The sequence below is a fragment of the Stigmatopora nigra genome, chromosome 19, assembly GCF_051989575.1.
Source record: "Stigmatopora nigra isolate UIUO_SnigA chromosome 19, RoL_Snig_1.1, whole genome shotgun sequence".
NCBI lineage: Eukaryota > Metazoa > Chordata > Actinopteri > Syngnathiformes > Syngnathidae > Stigmatopora > Stigmatopora nigra.
Genome location: NC_135526.1, coordinates 10,068,090 through 10,084,230, shown reverse-complemented (window position 1 = coordinate 10,084,230; position 16,141 = coordinate 10,068,090). Strand labels below are relative to the sequence as shown.

The window sequence follows — 16,141 nt, the reverse complement described above, 5'->3', positions numbered from 1 at the left end:
CTGCAAAATATACATTTTTATGCCAGGGCCTGCAAAATATACATTTTTATGCTAAAAATGTATTTGTCTCGCCAATTGAATCAATTTTAATTTTGGCCGCAAAAAAATAAATTATATTCATTTTCGACGTATCGCAATAATTGAAAATTATGGCAATATATTACCAACCCCACTATTAGATATTTGGCATGTTTACAAAAGAAAATCGGTGCTTAACGCGCAAAGTTTATCTTTGGCCCTTTTGCATCGTTCACATGCCGTAAAAATTTCATAATCTGCCCACAAACCATTAAATGATTCCCATACCGTGTCGAAGCGGTCAAGGTTGTTGTCCCAAAGCTCCCATGCCAAATCAAGTAGAAATTTGCGTTTTTTGGATTTGTAATTTGGGATTTACAAGACAAAATCTATTCACTCATAAAAGAAAAGGAAGGCGCATTTGATGCAACAATACAGTAGACAAACTCACAATCCGAAAAACAATGTGTAAAAAAAAGAGCATTTCCAAGGACTTGTGGGAGATGCTGCATCTACCTCCGGTGGTCAAAAACAAGTGAAGCCACGCTGAAGAAACATTCAATGAAATTTGAAGTCGGCAAAACGAACGACGTGTCCATAATTTGGGCGTAACTGGGCTTCTCAGTGTCAAAGGTCTTTTCAGCAGGCTTTGTCCATAGGACATCTTGCATGAACCAATCCACTAGACCTAGATCTCATGACCAATAATTAGCTGCTGTCGTGTGCGTGCACTCCACACAGTTGCAGCATTTGACATTGACCTCATGAAGAAATGTTTGAAATGAGAATACAAGTGAGCAGGTGCTTGTCTGGTGTTTTTTTATGTGCACATGCTTTTGCTCATCATTCACATGCCGCCGAGAATGGCTGAGGAAAGTTACTCCAAATAATTTTGGTTCGACGACCAATAATTGATCGTTCTTCAGCGGAAAAATAACTATATTTACATCGCAAAAGCTCACCTGAAAATATATTTATGGAAATGTAGTGCAATCATTTTCAACCAATTAGTTATAGCTGAACCCTGGTTTAAGTTTCAATTAGAGGATCAAATATTAGGGATCGGTTTAGGCAGGTCGGAAAATAGGGGCTGTTCGGTTCATTAGTCTCACATTTATTATATATTTGCTCGCAATGAATAACACTTTGCTTGCAACCGTGATAAACAACTGAAAGGTCGCTCCTCTATCCAGCTGGACTTATCAAAGTTGTTTTGAGAAACATCAACCTCTCGCACAGTCACTCATACCCAAGATTCGGGAGGACTCTTAATTGTTTTGACTTCGACTTCGCACCAGGTGGGGATACTGCTTCTTCTCCGAAGGACTTGCAATTGTTTTGATTTCTCAAGATCCGACAGACCTTCAATTGTTATGTAATAGATGATGCTCGTTGTTTAATCTTATGTATTAAATGGGCAGGTGAGGGTTCGATTCGTTATAATGATCTGGTCCGAAGGCGTGTAAGGATCGATTCTCTCTTGCAAGAAACCAGGTAATGAGTCAGATGTCCATTCTGTTTTAAGGTGAATTTGGGGATACCTATTGGTGAATCTATCATTTTTGGTCCTACGAGCCCCTGAGTCAACAAACCGAAGGAGTCCGGGTGCTTGATCGACATCTGGAAAAGACCGTGGCCACGCCGTCTAAAAATCTTTGCGGGCAGGATTTTCGGCGTAGCGCCTGGATTCATGATGGTTGATGACTAATCTTACTCAAAGAAACATCTGAGGACATATCTGGTGGGCTATATGGATGTTTGCTTGTTGCGCGAAGGGGCATTTCATGTGAAGGTCCATTTTGAGAAATGAGACTTGCGTCCTGAGGACGGCGGCTATTAAAAGCCTGTGAATAATAGTCCCTAACAGGTGAGAGACTGAGCATGAGTCTATAAAACTTAGGGCATTAGGGTGTCCTGTACTGTGGTCTGGAAGGTACTAAAGTTCGAAGGTATATCAGACGGGAGGGTTGCGTGTGCAGTGTGAAAAAAAAGAAAACCTAAGGGAAAACAAACGAAGGGCAGAAAAGGAAAAAAAGTTACTACCGAATTGCACAAACTCACTTCAAAATGGGGAAAATCAAAGCGATTCAAGGGTTAAACACCTACATTTATGAAAACAAATATGGGTTTGCTGGCCAGCCTAATATGCATAAAATACAGGACATTTAGGGTAAAATGCACACTAAAGATATTAAACAATATAAAAATAAATTAAACAAATAAAATGGATGATGATGAATTTTGTGATACCAATTATTGGTTCTTGACGGCTGAAAAACATTGTGATGAAAAATGTTAAGAAAATTGGGTGGTGAGTGAATGAGCGTGTTGATAAAAATGAGGCTGGAAAAGCAGTTCATGCTATTTTGTTCTCTCTCTCTCTATATATATATATATATATATATATATATATATATATATATATATATATATATATATATATATATATATATATATATATATATATATATATATATATATATATATATATATATATATATATATATATATATATATATATATATATATATATATATATATATATATATATATATATATATATATATATATATATATGTATATATATATATATATATATATATATATATATATATATATATATGCAGAAATGGCATGAGAAAATTCATGACATTCATCCAAATAATCAGGTAAATTGTACCTGGTTGGTTTAGATAGGATAATTGATTTAGGATAGGCATAGTCTGCCTGGGACTGAAGAAACATGGAGTGTTTTCAAGTGCAAAAAGTCATTCCCTCTTTGTCCTGAGCGGGTGAAATATGCTTTGGCATAGGTCATGTTGTTGACTATTAGGATATTACGGATTGGATAAGCATTGATCAATTGATTCAAACAAATGACGTTGCTTTCTACTGCTTTAAGGACATACAAATTAAGAGAACTTTAGCTTAAAACTTGCAATTGTGAGGTTAATGTACCTAAATGTTACAGAGATAACAATAGACAAAGACAAGCTTAGATAAGTGGGAAATGGAACAATTCTCCAAGTTCTAAAATCTGGCTAAGAAACGGATTATGTTTGTAACTTTGGGTTTGACAAAATGCATTGGCGCATGAATTCTGGAATATTTGGGGAATGGGAATCCCATATCTAAACCAAATTCGAGGGAAATTTGGAAATAGGCTCTATTTGGCACTGGATGCCCAAAATCTGGTGGGACCCTTCATGGTATGAAACAAGTGCTGGAATTATGGTAAAACTAGCACTTCCAAATTATGATATAAAACCTCTGAGTAATGCTTTAAGTAGATGGGTTGTGTAAGAATAAATAAAATGGGCAAAATTCGAACAGAATACAAGATACATGGACAGCTACTAAAACAAACTTTAGAGGCGAAACTATTGCCACCTCAAGTCTGTGTACAAACAGCTAAACTGATAGCATTAACGGAGTTGTATAATTTAATGGTAAATTAGTGCTAAATGGTAAATAGAGGTAAAGATTTTTTACAAACGGTTAATATATTTGAGTGGGTGTGTGTTTTAATGTGTCACAACTTTTCCGTTATGGCATTATTGGCAAACAAAGAGTTAACCACAACCACTCGCATGGCAGTCACTCATGTTGACTGACTAGGGAGACAAAGGGCGGCAATTGAATTTCCCAAATAAATTTCTTTTTGTAGATGTGTGACACGCAAATAAAATACATTAATTCCATAGTTCCTTCTGGAATGATTATTGCTGCAGCAAAAGGGGGTGAACTACCAAGAAGCCCCACAGGGGATGGTGGTTTACACCTCTGATTAAAGTTTACGGGACACTGATGTATGGGTAAACGCCCCAAATTGAAAGACTAGTGATTATCGCATGAACCTTACGGTTCTAAGATCTACTAAAGAAAGCGGGGTTGAATCTGACCTTCCAGAATGTGGAGTATTCCTGGTGTCCTTGAGAATTTGTGGGTTTTCTCCGGGTACTCCATTTTACTCCCACAAAACAAAATTATGGATGCTAGACTGGTTAAACACGCTAAATTTCCCTGATCATGAGTGTGAGCGTAAATGATTGTTCTGTCTTTTTGTGTTTTTGATTGGCAGCAGATTAGGACAAAAAACAAAAGGAAAGAAAAATAATTTTGTCATATGAAATTTTTGACGAGAATGCAGCAGCTGTACTCCACATTTGAAACGTGGAGAAACAAATAATCTGCTCTGCGGAATGGGAAATTTGGGAACACTGAGGAAAAAACAAAAACAAAAAAGGGGAGATGGTGGCTTGGTACTGTGCCACTACACAATTTATAGGGTTATGTTTGTTGCAGAGCATGCTTACCCTGCGCTCGGCATATCAGTGCACAATTTGAAATTCCAAAGAACCATTCATTTATAGTGATAATGGTACCCAAATTGTGCTAACAAAGAATCGGCTGGATGGACAGAAGTTTCCATATCTCGTTATGAAATCACTGCCTACATAACAAGTTCAACAGGACAACAACATAGGGAAATCCTATTTAGTAGACCAAACAAATCGCCATTATTCACTGCACGATTGGAACAGGATGTGGGGCTAATCTGGCTGACTATATAAAAAGAAAAATCTTTAAGAAAACGCGTTGAATTTGGATTACCAGAAGGAGACTGTGCTTCTCAACAGGAAACAGACTGGACCAACGGTGGTGCACTGTAAGAAGGTAGTCTCAGTTTAAACGTTTGAGGAGACTGGTAAGATAACTTTTCTGACCTAATAAAATGCGGCAACCACTCCAATATTGATTGGAACATTTATTGCTCAGTGATCAATGCCATAAACTATAGAGAACTCTTTTATATTGTTTTCAGCGTCTCCATATGCAAAAATGTGAGTGTTTCAATTGAGACTAAACCTTCTTACAAAGGGTTAAAACAAATGACCAGACTAAGGAAAATAGGATCGGATATAACAACTCCCTCAATCACCATTCTTTGGGGAAAGTGTTTTATAAAAGAAAAAAAATGTCCTGCTTGTGAAGAAAAAGGAAAAATATTGAAACAGAGTCTATCCTGTTACGAAAGCAGTGAATGACAAGCCAATTTTTACACTGTGCTAATTTTACCTGGTCGAACCTTACAGGGCATGGTCTGAATCTGGGGGCGGTAGATGAGACATGCTATGCCCATTGTCCAAGACAAACTGTGCCATTGATTCCACATTTTGGTGAAGTAAGGCAAATAAATTACATAACTCCTGTCAAAAAAGAAACAGGACTATGGGATTTGGTTTCACTGTTTTACCAGTGTCTGTTTGTGCTAACTTTACCTGGTCGATCCTTACAGGGCATGGTCTGAATATGGGGGCGGTAGATGAGACACGCTATTCCCATTGTCCAAGACAAACTGTGCCACTGATTCCACATTTTGGTGAAGTAAGGCAAATAAATTACATAACTCCTGTCAAAAAAGAAACAGGACTATGGGATTTGGTTTCACTGTTTTACCAGTGTCTGTTTGAGAGTGGAGGAGATATAATTCGCGGCTCAGAATTTTGGTGAGGCGGCTGGCCTTTCTCAATGACGTTGAGCCTCATCGAGAGATGGCGACCCAACTTATGGGTTGGCTTGGCAAATTGCAGCAGGAGTGTATTTTTTTTGGGGTGAACAACATCCAATACAATGTCCAAAAAAGAAGTTGGATTTGCAATAAAGAAACAGCTGCCAGCCACCTGTATCATGACTTTCCAGGACCGCAAAGCGTTTGATATGCTTCCGACAGTTGATATGCTTTGATGGAGCAGGGGATGTATGCAATGTTGGAAAATGTTGCACTCAACAACACGTCCCCCAATAGGTCCTTAACCAGAGCCATTGAAGGCTTGACCCTGAACCGGAAACAAAGAGGCACTCTGGAGTGGAACTGTCAACCTTCTGGCAGACTGGTGGGATAAGGCCTTTGGCAAATGTAAAAAATTGGCCTTCACCGAGGTGATATTAATAGCTGTTTTGGCTAATATTTTGACAATGTGTAGTTATTGTCCTATTCCCTGCTTACGGTATTTGCTAGACCGACTTATGGTTGGTGCAATTGCTCTAACTAATTCCAAATTGCAAAGATTGTATCTGCTTATTAGACAACCTACTGTTGATAACATTGATGTCCAGGATTAGATCAACGAGAATGATTTTGTTCTTTCTTTTTCAGGCCAGATATGCAAGTAAGGTGAATTCTGGTAAAGATCGAGACAACAGACTTCCCCCAGGTGTATTTTCATTTGTTATAGATAAAAAAGATTATGGGATTACGTACAAATATATAATAACGGGAGAATGTTAGGTTCATTAGTCTCACATTTATTATATATTTGCTCGCAATGAATAACGCTTTGATTGCAGCCGTGATAAACAAATGGAAGGTCGCTCCTCTATCCAGCTGGACAAAGTTGTTTTGAGAAACATCGACCTCTCACACAGTCACTCATACCAGAGATCCGGGAGGACTCTCAATTGTTTTGACTTTGACCTCACACCAGGTGGGGATACTGTTTCCCCTCCGAAGGGCTTGCAATTGGTTTGATTTCTGAAGATCCGACAGACCTATAATTGTTATGTATTAGATGATGATTTTTGTTTAATCTTATGTAATAAATGTGCAGGAGATAATTTGATTCGTCAGAATAGTCCGAAGGCGCGTGAGGATCGATTCTCTCTTGCAAGAAACCTGGTTATGAGTCAGATGTTCTGTTTTAAGGTGAATTTGGGAATACCTTTTGGTGAAACTCTCAGGGCTAACACAGTTTTACTTCAGCAGGTTGGCTTAGGGATTTCGGTTAGCATTGGATTTTGAAGTGGGTTTAGCGTTGAAGAATAGGGTTCACGGTTAAAAAAAATGTTTATGATGATTAGGCTCGGGCGATAGGGTTTGAGTTAGACTGAGGGTTTAGACTTCTAATGGAAAGTTCATTCATTTTATGAACCGCATATCCTCACATGTTTCAAAGGGATTGCTACAACTTATCCCAGCTAACTACGAGCTCCAGGCGGGGTGACACCCTCAACCGGTGGCCAGCCAATTGCAAGGCACAAGGAGACAGAGAACCATTTACACCCACACTCATTCGTAAGCAAATTTGAGAGTGCTCAAACAGTCTACCCTGCATGTTCTGGGGATGTCAGAGGAACGCAAAGTACTACCTTTATCCTGCACCACTTCATCGCTTCAACATTTGCATGTTCAGTACAACCCGTTTTTTATATTATGTATAAAAACTGTTAATATACAAGTCAAAATTCACATTGAAACTCACAAGCGGAAGACACTTCCCGGTCTTGCCAGTAAGAAAATGGCGGAATGTGTGGTGGCTGTCAATTTTATCCGAAAATATAGGTTTCTGAACGAACAGGACGGGAGCCTCGGTTAAGGTGGATTCTTTCTCAAAAAACCAGCTCAGGGCGACATTAAGGCGTACGTCATCACCAGAAAACCAAAAATAGAGCTCTCTCAGTGGGATTTAAAGCTTCTTGGTCAACTAGCTGATGGTGAAATTTCCAAAAAATATTTCAAAGAGCAAGCTACGGATGGCATTACGGTGGACACTCTCGTCCTTGTCCGGAAATAGAGCCGTTTGGGTGGATAAGATTTCTGGATGCCGATATCAAAGAGTTTCCTAATTCTTCTACGGAAAGGTTCTGAAAACATTGCAAAAATCTAAAATTTGTTAAATTGGCTTAATATGAAATACGTTTATCCAACTTTATAATTTAAATCTATAAAAAGGAAGATTTCCACAGGCTATATATCTTTTTAAATTTGCATAGTGTACGGAGGGACTTCTTATTTATTGCACAGCAGAACAACCAAAATTATTTTCAAAATGATCATAATTTATAATCTATTTTCTAATAAAATGAGATAACTTTGATACTTTCATCATTGAATAACGAGGAATTCAAAATATTTACAGATTCACAGAAGTTTAAAGATTCAAATTTAAAAGAAAAAGATGTGATAGCTATTGATATCGATATATATTTTCAATTTTTGTCATATTTCCCTGGTCTACTTTATGTTAATGATTGAAACTTCATTAACGTTTGGCATTTCAAGCTTCAGTTTTAGTCCATAAGGTTTCAATTTAACAATGAGTTTTAAGGGATTAAGATGAAGCATCTTTTTAATCAATGAGAATAGCCAAAGGAAGTGAGACTGGAAATGCAGTCTGTGAACACCAGGAAGGCTGCTGGTCCAGACGGAATACCTGGCAAGGTGCTCAAAGCCTGTGCTGAACAGCTGGCAGGAGTCTTCACGGACATTTTCAATCGGTCCTTGCAACAATCCATCGTTCCTGCCTGCCTAAAATCTGCCACCATCATTCCTGTCCCCAAAAAGCCAACCATCGGCAGCTTGAACGATTACAGGCCTGTTGCTCTCACGCCTGTGATCATGAAGTGCTTTGAAAAGTTGGTGGCCCGACACATCAGAAAGACAATCCCCCCCTCAGTTGACCCGCACCAGTTTGCTTATAGGGAAAACAGGTCCACTGAGGATGCTATCGCCGTGGCTCTTCACACAGCACTGAGCCACCTGGAGCACCAGGGGAACTATGTGAGGATGCTTTTCATAGACTATAGCTCAGCCTTTAACACCATCAAGCCGGACATCCTGAAGGACAAACTCTACCACCTTGGACTATCCTCTTCAATCTGCTGCTGGATAAAGAACTTCTTGACTGGTCGACCACAAACTGTCAGAATGGGTCCACACCCCTCTTCCTCCATTACACTGAACACTGGCTCACCACAAGGCTGTGTACTGAGTCCTCTCCTGTACTCCCTGTACACATACGACTGCACACCAGCCCACCAGTCAAACTCTATCATCAAATTCGCCGATGACACCACTGTGATCGGACTCATCTCAGGCGGGGATGAGTCAGCTTACAGAGACGAGGTCGACAAACTTTCCTCTTGGTGCTCGGCGAACAATCTTACACTGAATACCACAAAGACTAAAGAAATAATCCTGGACTTTCGCAAGCGCAGCACAGACCTGGCCCCACTCCTCATTACCGGAGTATGTGTAGACAGGGTCCAATCCTTCAAATTTCTGGGAGTCCACGTCACGGATAGGCTCTCCTGGTCCACAAACACCACAGTGTTAGTGAAGAAGGCCCAGAAACGACTCCACTTTCTCAGGGTACTGAGAAGGGACAAATTGGACACCAAGCTTCTGGCAACCTTCTACAGAGCCACTGTGGAGAGCATCCTGACTTACGGCATTACAGTGTGGTATACCGGAAGCACGGCAGCAGACAAAAAAGCCATACAGAGGGTGATAAACACTGCCCAGAAGATCGTCGGCTGCTCTCTGCCATCACTAGAAGACATTGCCAACCCCCGATACCTCAGAAGAGCCGGGTCCATTGTTGAAGACCCATACCACCCTGGACACGGCCTGTTCCAGTTGCTTCCATCTGGCAGACGCTATAGGTCCTACAAAGCACGGACAAACAGGCTCAAGGACAGCTTCTTCCCAACAGCCATCAGGTCTCTGAACCTGCAGCAACACGTGACGTGACGACTACACATATCCCTACTATGAAATTAAGTCAAGTCGAATTGAAGTAACAGGATGGTCGTTTGGTGCAGATCTGCCTTCCACAGGATGACTGAGGGAGGGTAAGTATAAAGACTGACAGGTAAGTGATCCATCTTATCCTTGTTGGCATCGGTGAGGCAACTTGTAGTCGCCGGAAAATGGCGCTCAAGGCGGAGAGCTAACAAGTATGAATATGTCATAAATAAAGGTCATAAATGTGTCTGGCCTGGGAAGACGAACTTGTGGAGAAGCACTATACAATTTCGTCATACGCTGCTGAGGGTATGATGACTACTAGGCTTTTTGTCAAGTCAATGATGACGACAATGCCTATGTCTGATTTTCATTTTTCATTTTTCAATTCTTAATTTGGGTTTTCCTGCCAGTGTAGAATCTGGGAGAACAATTTATCTCCGAGTATAATTTCTGCGGTAATTTATCTTCCCACCGTTTACGCACTTTTTTGGAAGTCGTTTACAAAATTGCTGGACATTTATCCACAATTGATTTCAGACAAGTTCAGTGTGGCGGTCAGCCAATAACAAACAATATAAACATTCATTAACTTTGAAAGGTGTACTACCCTTATGCTAAACATAAAAAGGAAAATTAATTTCCTTTTTTGAGAGTGCCACTAAAATATATGAGTGCCTCATTTCGATTTGTGTCACACTGGCCAAAAAAATCCAGAAGACAACTAGAAAACATATTCATTCATTCATTCATTCATTTTCTGAACCTCTTGTCCTGGAGCCTAACCTAGCTAACTACAGACACCAAGCGGACACTGACTCAGTGGCCGGCCGATCCCAGGGCAAAAGAAGACAAAAAAACATTCACGCTCACACTCATACGTACGGGCAATTTAGAATGTTCAACCAGCCTAACCTGCATGTTTTATGGATGTGGGAGGAAACCACTCATTCCTGGTGAACATAAATAAAAATACAAAAAAAAAAATTGGCATCTTTAATGAAAGCTTCTGGCAGCATTTGGCCAAAGTGGTCATCTTTTAATCCCTTGTGGAAAAAATTCTGCATTCATTGTTAGAATTGCTCGGCTGAAGAAGAGGTTATCCATATAGCAACACAGCCTTGATTTACTGCAATCAATAGCTCGTCAAAAAATATTCCCTTTCGACAAACTCGTCAGTGCATATGAGTTGGGAGCAGTAATTGTACAGCGGCTTATGTTTCAAACCCATCAACCACAAAACATTATTATAACTGCAGATATCCAATTAGATGTTAAGCAACACCACTATAGTAAAGTTAAGCCTAGTAGGTTCTGATATCGAGTTTGATTCTTCTGTTGTTCTTTTTAGGAGGAATGTTTAAATGTAGACCTCTTTTCAGCAAATGAATAAACAATTGCTTAATTACACAAAAATGTAATGGTAAAGTTGTGTTTATTTTGAACTCTTGTCAAAGTTGAGGAAAATGGAATAGGTTAGTACTTTGGATTAATTATTAGCATTTTGGCTCATAATTGAAGCTCAGTGTAAGCCTACATTTTTTTCTCCAAAAACATGCACGCTACTCTGGAAGGGGTCTGGCTTGAGGATGTGAAATGAGAGATGGACCCAAGCGCTGGGAAACATGAACAAATACAAGGGAATTGGCGTAAACTTATAATACATATCTTTTTGACTGACACAAACAAACAACATTGATTAAAACAAGAGACAAAGTGACAAATCAAAACAATGGTCAAAAGAAATTTAATTGGGTTGGGAAATGTGAAAGGACAGATGATTTGAAAATGTGATGCAGATAGATTAGGATCTGACAAAGACCAAACAAAAACTGAGACCTTATATAGATAGATGATGAACAGGTTGTTGATATAACTGTCAGTTGATTGGTCAATACACAAGGAGGAGGCATCATTGAAATCAATGAGTAATCACAAGAACAAGTCCCAGTCACTGAGTGATCATAGGGACAAGTCCAAAACAATGAGCGATCACAGGAACAAGTCCCATTAAGGCAAAACCATTAAATGATCTAAACAATAACAAACTCAAATTCTAACATATGCTAAGTCATTTTGGGCCAGTCTTGACATCTATCATCCAGAAACTGCGCACTACACTGTACCGAATGCACTTTATGGGTAAAATCTCCAAACCCAAATACAAGTAAGATTCTCTATCTTGTGAAAAGAAAGATACACATTGTTCTCACAGTGGGGAGTTGCAATAAAATGTTGATGATGCAGAGCTAGTGAACGAGAAACTCATCCATAAATTATCTAAATTGTTTCAAATTTGCATTGTGACTCTGAGGAGTATATTTTTAAAGGTTGTTATACAAGTCTACTACAGAATATGTGCCCATGAATAACTCCACACTCATCACACCACTGAAATCCTTATAATGACTACACATAAACTCATATTTAAGCATATGAGCACGACTGGCCATAAAATGAAAAAATATAAAATATATAATTGGCACTGACCAGAAAGTTTGGTTATACATTAACATTGGAGTTTTCGTTTTCTTAAGATTTCATTATCCTACAAGGTGTTCTGGCCTTTATTGACCCTTTAATGGACTACGACGAAACATAACATTCATTTATTTTAAGTAATCACTTTGCCCATTAAGTACAATTAATTAAAGAACAACATGCATACACAACAGTTCAAAGGTTTGGGGTCACTCAGACAATAAAGTGTCTTCCGTGCACAGTCAAAAAAATACGTTTTTAATCAAATAAGTTTCAAAATAAATTTAAAATGTAGGCAAGGCAATGACCAGGTTGGATTTTTTTTTTTATTTGAAGAATTTTGCACCAGTCTTGGGCAGAGTTGAAAAAGGGTTTGGGCCATAGGCCAAATCTGGTCCGATGCACCCCCCGTGATTCTAGTGAGAATAAAGCTCTTCCGAAAATGAATGACTGAAAAAAAAATTGTATCATCTCATTACACAGCCTACTGCTGAAAGAATTGATGTCCATGACTATGATCAATATGAAAGTGACTTAGACAAGATTGATTTTGTTCTTCCTTTTTCATACCTAGCAAGTAGGGAGAATTAAGGTAAAGAGCAAACTTACAAAATCCGCCCCTCCCAGGTGAAATTATGTTTTTTTATGAAAAAGGAATTAATAAAATTAAGGAATCAGGGACGTTTCATGAAGGATACTACTAGATTATGTACAAATATATAATAAATGGGGGAATGTCAGGATTTTATTTCATATTATCATATATTTGCTTGCAAAGAAGGATATGCTTGGCATTACTAATAAACTTGCTTTGGTCATCATTATTAACATCATATTTGCTTGCAACAAAGTAAAAGCTTTGTTCCTGATAACCTTGGTTAGTCTAAAACAGGGGTGGCCAACTTGGGTCCTCAAGAGCCCTCCTCGACCACACCTGAATCAAATGTTCAAGTAATCAGCAAGCTCTCCAGAAGCACGATACCCATCCAGATGATTTGATGCAGGTATAATGTTGGAAAGAGATATGGAAAACAGACTGGAAACGGGCTCTCGAGGACCGGAGTTTGCCACTCCTGGTCCAAACAAAGAGAAGCCAACTGCTGGGAGCAGATAAAAAAGAGGTGCCAGAATGCCTTGCAGTGCGAGGAATCTGGTCTGGGAACTGCACCTGCATCCACTTCAGACAATCCATAAGACTTCCTGACTCAAGGCACATGTATGCACAGATGTCTCACTTGTGTTCCCAACCCTCCCCTTGAGGTATTCAGGGTCATCACATGTAAAAAAACAACAGAAAACATATGTAAGGCCAGAACGGAGTTGGGAAGCTTTCTCATCGGCCATTCTCCTTGCAAATGAAAATTCCCAAAGATTGTTTTTTCCTCTTTATTTAAACGTGAATTTGGGAATGGAAAAAAAATAATAATTCTGTCAGGTTTGCCATTAGATATTTCCAAATTCACAAAAAAGTGAAGAAGAATAAAAATTAAAAAACAACCCCAAAAAGTTATTAGGTAATGTGAAAAATGAAGAAGAAAAACAACCCCAAAAAATACATTACCAATTGTAAAAATAGTTTTCAAGAATAATTAAGACAAAAAGACTCACAAAAGATAAATTAATTGGAAAAATGAAGATGGAAAACAACTACGTATTGCAAACAACATCCCGAAAACAAATTCATTTGAAAAACGAAGAAATGATAATAATAATTAAAAAAGAGAAAATAAATTATTTTAAAAACTAAAATTCTTAATTCAAACAACAACCCCAAAAAATATTTGAAAAACCACCAGGGCTTTTTTGAAAAATTATTTCTAAGGTGAATGCAATAAGCTTACGTAGACAGGCTTCGAGCAGTAGAAAAAAAATCTACAGTCATTCATAAATGACAAAAAAATAATCTTAAAAGCGAAATAAGCAAGGCGTTAAAGCAGCAGGAAATATGAATAATTCAAATCCTTTGCTATTTTTGTTGCATTTTTCATTTGGGTTGAACCATTTTAAAAATAACATCGATTCACACTATGACATGAATAAGTTGACTGGAATGAAAAAAATTAAAAATTAAAAAAACTTAAAATCCAGATGTAGGAAAAAGCTGTTGCAAAATCTCATGCATGTTTGGAGCTTTTTTTGCTGCCAGTGGCCAATTTTTAGAACCCAAAAACGACTTGACTTGAAAACCTCAAAGCCCCTAAGGCTCTTTGCTGCTCGCCTCAAATCAAAGCCAAATTTTAAATTGACCTAAGCAACTATTGGAAAGAATACCACAAGAACATTTCTTCTTGGCACCAGGTAAACTCAATTTTCGTATTTCCACATTTTAAAAAATAACAAACCATCAACATTAAATGTTGCTGGATGAAAAATCCACAACAGAAATCAAATGCATATTCGCTTCTCTCTCAAAGTCACTGCACAAATGTCTGTCCTGGTGAAAAAAAGGTGACTCACAAAACCGCAAAAACGTCCATTTAAACAGGTGCAAGCACTCAGATAAATCCACTGAACAGCACCCACTTAAATATCTATTATTGCTCATACAAAAAAATACAGGATTTAATTAATTTAACAAATACATTACATTGCTTTATCTTTCGAGCCGCTTATCCTCATAAAGGGCAGTGGGGGTGCTAGAGCCTATCCCAGATAACTCTGGGCAGCAGGTGGGATGCACCAGCATTGGTTGCCAATCAATCAAACCCTTTGTATATGGATTGAAATAACCAGACAATCAAAAGACAGTAACACACATGCACAAAAAAACAGATAAACATGTAAGCCAGGTGCCAGATTCAGAACCACACTGCAAAAACAAACATCCCTTTTTAAATACAGAAATTAGAAGACAAACTCTTACTCATAGATAATTAAGGTCAGACAAGAAAAAACTGAAAAGCTGGCTGCAAAAAGGTCCATTGTGAAATGAAACAGCTTGAATTCTTACTGAAGGCAGTTTCCAAATGAAAACTCTTCAAACTTGATTGATAAATAACCTGGCGTTCCGATTTCAGAATAGACTGTAAAAAGGCAGTAAAATTCACGGCCAAATGAAACAGCCCTTTTTGAAATTGACAGGGACAATTCTTGTGTCGGATACAGAACAATCCCCTCAAGCTTCTCTGTCAGCTGCCTCACTTTCTGTGTCTGGCAAGCAGAGACGACCCAGTGATGCCAATTGCCCCAAATGCCGAATGATGCAAAGCAAGCAGGACAGAACAGCACCAGATATGACTGATCACATGAAGTACCGAATGATGATCTTCAGGAAGCCTGCAGGTTTCTATGACTTCATTTTTTTGACAGTGGAATGGAAAAACAAAAAACAGACAAAAACCAGGGAGGTGTGTGGAAACCTCAATAATTTTGGAGTTAGTTAAAAAGCCTTACCTCTTAGTCCAATTCCAAAAATTGACAGGAGTGAAGCGGCGTATATGACAGATTGCTTTGAAATTATCTCAAATCTAGTTTAAAAAGTCCAGGGAAACACCGATCGTTTCTCTCACATCCCCATCTTTTTATATTTGTCTAGTCTGTGAGTTAGGATATTCCAGGTTAAAACTGAGCATCCTTTCGGTCACAAGTAGATTCAATTCTTCTGCAAATTGCTCTGATGTGGTGTGCAGTTCTATCAGCATAGCTAAATTCCGGGAGCGTTTTTTTTTTTTTCAAAAGAGAATGAAAATAACCACTAAATCTCCTCGGTTAGGTTCTGATCTGCTCCGGGCACGAAAAGTCCGCACTGGGAGGAGAGAGCGTGCATGGGAATGCATGCATCCATGTGTCTGTGTGAGAGAGGAATAGACGTGGAGTGCAGCAGGAGGCGGCGAGCACAAACTGAATTCAGCGAGTGATGTGAAAGGAAGGAGTAGGATGGGGAGGGAGGGGTAAGAGAGAGTGAGAGAGAGACCGAGAGAGCGAGGGACCAAGAGCGAGAGAGCGAGAGAGCGAGGGAGCGAGGGAGCGAGAGAGCGAGAGAGCGAGAGAGCGAGAGAGCGAGAGAGCGAGAGAGTGAGAAAGCGAGAGAGCGAGAGAGCGAGAGTGCGAGAGTGCGAGAGAGCGAGAGAGCGTGAGAGAGAGAGAGAGAGAGAGAGAGAGAGAGAGAGAGAGAGA

General features: G+C 38.9%; 1 protein-coding gene across 3 annotated transcripts in view; it reads right to left on the bottom strand.

The window, feature by feature from the left end:
* The window catches only part of sgcd (sarcoglycan, delta (dystrophin-associated glycoprotein)), a 188,711-nt gene extending 172,834 nt beyond the window's left edge, over positions 1-15,877 (bottom strand). For all 3 annotated transcript variants that reach the window (XR_013329789.1, XM_077740607.1, XM_077740608.1), the window contains exon 1: positions 15,419-15,877. The gene's annotated coding sequence lies outside the window, so the exon portion shown is untranslated. The remainder of the gene's footprint in view (positions 1-15,418) is intronic.
* Positions 15,878-16,141: the final 264 nt, after the last annotated feature.